Source organism: Cyprinus carpio, chromosome B3 (assembly GCF_018340385.1).
Source record: "Cyprinus carpio isolate SPL01 chromosome B3, ASM1834038v1, whole genome shotgun sequence".
NCBI classification, from domain to species: domain Eukaryota; kingdom Metazoa; phylum Chordata; class Actinopteri; order Cypriniformes; family Cyprinidae; genus Cyprinus; species Cyprinus carpio.
Window position 1 is genome coordinate 38,143,750 of NC_056599.1, and position 4,297 is coordinate 38,148,046.

At 40.8% G+C, this 4,297-nt stretch overlaps 1 pseudogene; it reads left to right on the forward strand.

The window, feature by feature from the left end:
- The first annotated feature begins 990 nt into the window (after positions 1-990).
- LOC122136825 lies at positions 991-4,297 on the forward strand (annotated as a pseudogene).

Here is a 4,297-nt window from a genome sequence, read left to right on the forward strand (position 1 = left end):
TGCTGATCATCTCAAACTGAAAGATTTAAACCCGGATATAATTTTCGTCCCCATACACAGATCAGCTTCACAAACGGCAACCTCACCAGTGTGCTGCAGGGAAGGGGAGGGTGGGGGAAAAGTTTCCTTTATATCTTTAGATATCCTGAGTACAGAGGTCAAAGAGCTCCAGGGGGAGAGGAGTCAGAGGGCTGAATTTGGGCAAATGGCCATGTGGTGGGGTGAGCTGGTAGGTGGGGGGACTGGGACGTTAAATCTTATGGCATCCGGACTATAACTAGGGAACAGGCATTTTAAGAACTTTCTATTTTGATTAGGGATGATTATGGAAAGAGGTGACGCGGATGGCAAGGGTTAAGATGTTACATCTGGCCCTCTTATATTTATCATGATCGGGGGGCAGTGTACGCATATATGAACAAGGATAATCATTGGCTCAAAAAAATCTCTGGATTATACATGAATCAGTATCTATTATTGCAAACCTCCACCATCAACGACCCCAGGATTCAGAAGTAACACTGAAACCCAAATATTGATCCGTCACTAATCTAAACATAGGTGTGAGTCTGATTACAGCCCATTCATTTCAAATTGCTTGAGTTATGCGATTGTGCAGTTCTCAAACAGGCCCTTACGTATCCATGTCCTTATTAGTCTACGTGAGACTTGCAGACTGCTGCCATCAGTATCAGATTCATCCCATTCCAAGACTCTAATAGCTATTTCTGAGCACTGTAAGATGATAGTTGTGTATCCCACCCTGTGTTCCTTCATCGCTTTACCCCTACCTCATCTCTCTAGCCTTTCATAGTTTTTCCTGTCTCTATTCCTCTCTCTGTCTTTTTCCCAAGCACACTTAAGGTTGGATCTATAAATAGCAAGGGGCCTCAGGGGGGGGGCAGTATATAAGCCCCCCAGGAACAAGTCACCACGCGGCTTCAGTCTTCACTTCTTGAGCTTCTTAGACTTCACACATACCGTCTCAGCATGGTCAGTAACATGAATCTTAGATGTTACCTGGCCACACCATCTAGGTGGACACATAGGAACCAAGGCAAGGACATAATGCCTCAGTCTCAGCAGGGTTTGAATGGAAGAGAACTTGCAATCTGAATCAGCGTCTGATTCTTGGATAATTGAACTGTGGACTTATAATGCATTTAACTAGGATATGATAAACCTGGGCATAATTTTTTTTTTCTGAAGCCGGTCTTTCTGAGTCCTGTGTTGTTGGAACTAGGACCAGCAGTTAGAAACTGCTCAAACTGAGTGGTTTTGCTTTCAGTTCCCATGAAATATGGGCTGTTTTTTTGTTATTTTCTTTAAAATGTTAAATTAAGAATCTATAAAATATTTGCATGTTTCCCCACCAGAAAGCATAATGTATGAATGTAAAGCTAATGAATACAGTTTTATTAATCATTGAGGAGTGACCTTTGCAAAGATCATAATTTGGATGTATATCACATGTAAAAATGCATGTTTCATTAGAATGTGGCTGAACAGGGTTTTATTATACAAGTAAATATGAGCCAATAAATATGTTAAAATGTCTTGTGGGTAATCCGTCTTTTGTCTCTAGGCTCTGTGTGCACTCTGCAGTGTCAGTGCATGATTTTCTGTCATTATGTATTATTGTCAACAACACAGAGGAAATATGCACTATCAGCTGTGCTGACTGTTTAAAAAAAATATTTTTTTTCTTTCTAGGCCCCCAAGAAGGCCAAGAGGAGGGCAGGTAGGAGGAGAGGGTTCCTCCAACGTGTTCTCCGATGTGTTGAGCAGAGCCAGATTCAGGAGTACAAAGAGGTAAACATTTTTTTAGATCTTCTATAATTAATACAAGTAAATCCATATTTTCGGGACATTATATACTGTAAATATATATGTTACTTTCTTTCACTTTATTTTGTAATTATAAGTCCAAAATGAGATTTTCTGGGGGAGTAAATGTTCCCAGACATGGGTCTTATCCTAGATGTTGCTTCCGAACTTGGAATTCATAATTTAGACAATATGATCAAATTCTGTTATAAGGTTATAACATATTTGTATTAGGGGCTGTTTAGATGGTCAGTACAGCAAATGGACTGAGTCAACAGATTGACGCCATCTAGTCTTTTTGTGTTGTCTGCTAAATATCCACAAAAAAAAAACAAAAGAAAAAGAAAAAGAAAAAGTAAAAGTAAAAGCCTCAGCCTTCCTCTTCTCTGCCCTCCATCTGTCAGGACACTCCTGAACTCCTGATCCCAAAGGGACGCCAGCTGAAGATCATAGTGCATGCCGAGCGGGACAGAAAAGAGATCATGTGTACCATGATGCTGGACAAGATAAAAGAGAAGGGAACGGGGAAATAAAAACACAAGTTAATGAGGATATGTTTAAGGGCCCTTGAAGTAGTTTGCAGGAAGGGAACATTAAATGCATATAAGATTTCTGCATGGACCTTGAAATGACAATTAATGCACAAAAAGAAATCCCAGAAAAAAATCGGATTTACACAGTAGTTGACTACACTTATGGCTGTTAAACATTGTGATTAATCTAAAATCATTTCATTGTCTCAGACAACTAAGTAAAAAAGTATGTATAAGCACATGCTAAATGGGGTGACTTTGACTGGAATTAGCGTCAGGCTGGTTTGCGAATGAGCTAAGTAAGGATGTGAAGTTTGAATGGTTTATTAATAAATTATATAAGCCACTTCTCACAGTGCCTCTCCAGGAATGTCTGACATTTACAGTTGGGATTGACTTAACACGTCTTCCCAGATGGAAAGAAGGATCAGCGAGGGTCTCTGTGGGGGGCAGGTGGGAGGAGTTAGCAGCTGCTCTTAATCAAGCCCCTTCTTGAGTTTCATGTGACTGAGAAGGAAGTTTACTACTGTCAGGGAAGAGAAAAGGCTACAAGTGGAAGATTTCTTGTTAAATCGACTCTTTAGTCATTGGTTCTGCAGCTGTGAGCAGCCTCATTTTTCACCAACTCCTGTCACAATGTGCTTCTTTCTGTCCTGCACGCATAGGCTTTCACAATCATTGACCAGAACACAGAGACGGTATCATCAGCAAAGACGACCTAGGGGTACGTGTTGGCCTCAATGGGTGAGTTGTGTCGCTTGTGTCCTTTGTAAATATTATCCATGAATGTGTGCTGATCATCCTTGTGTCTCTGTAGGCCAGCTGAACGTGAAGAATGAGGAGCTGGAGGCCATGATCAAGGAAGCCAGCGGCCCAATCAACTTCACGTTTTCCTCACCATGTTCGGAGAGAAGCTGAAGGGTATGCAAAAGTCCCTTTTACTGGCTGTTTTCCTTTGGTTTTCCAACCATTTTGGTAATCAGTCAGTTGTAACTCGATCTCCGTGTCTCTGAAAAGGTGCTGACCCCGAAGACGTCATTGTGTCTGCCTCAAAGGTGCTGGACCCAGAGGGCACCGGCTTCATCAAGAAGCAATTGTAAGAGCCTATATTAACTCATAAAAACTATTTCAATGTGCCAAAAAAAAAAATTCAACCTTTCCTTGTCTGACTGATATTCGATCTGTCTCTTTCCAGCCTTGAGGGAGCTTCTGACCACTCAGTGCGGACAGGTTCTCCGCAGAGGAGGTGGAGATCACGTCTTACTCTTCATAGTTTTAAATGGAGCTCATGAGATGGCAGTTCACTCAGTCTGCTTTCATAATACGTTATTAATCTTTTTGTGAACGATTCTTTTTTTTTTTTTTTGGAGCTCGTAAAATATCATAACTACGACCTACAGTGAAATTACAGACTTTTCCACTCATTTAATCCATTTAAACTCTGCCTCTTTCTTTTTTTTTAAGTCCCGCCCTACTTTTTTGTTCTTCTCAGTGTTCCATTTCATTTGGATGTAGGTCACACTGCATTAAAAAAAAGATCTGTCAAGATTTCCGTTTCATTGCAACTTTAATATATTTTTCGGATTAGATCGAGTCTCTAAAATGTAGTTTTTTTTTTAATGTTTATTTAATCCTAATTCTTTGTTCTTCATCCATTAGATGAAGAATCTGTGGGCCGCCCCTTCCCCCCAGATGTTGCTGGCAATGTTGACTACAAGAACATCTGCTACGTTCATCACCACACGGAGAGGAGAAGGAGGAGGATAAACGGGCGTGGAGACAAGACAGAAAATGAAGAGATGAACGTGCATCCTCCACTGCTTAACTCTCCCAGTCTGTTCTTGTCCTCCTTCTCTTACTTTGTGCTTCTTCCTCCCTTTCTATCATCTTCGTTACTCTCAAAGCACTTACTCTCTCCATCTCTCCAAAGACTTTGT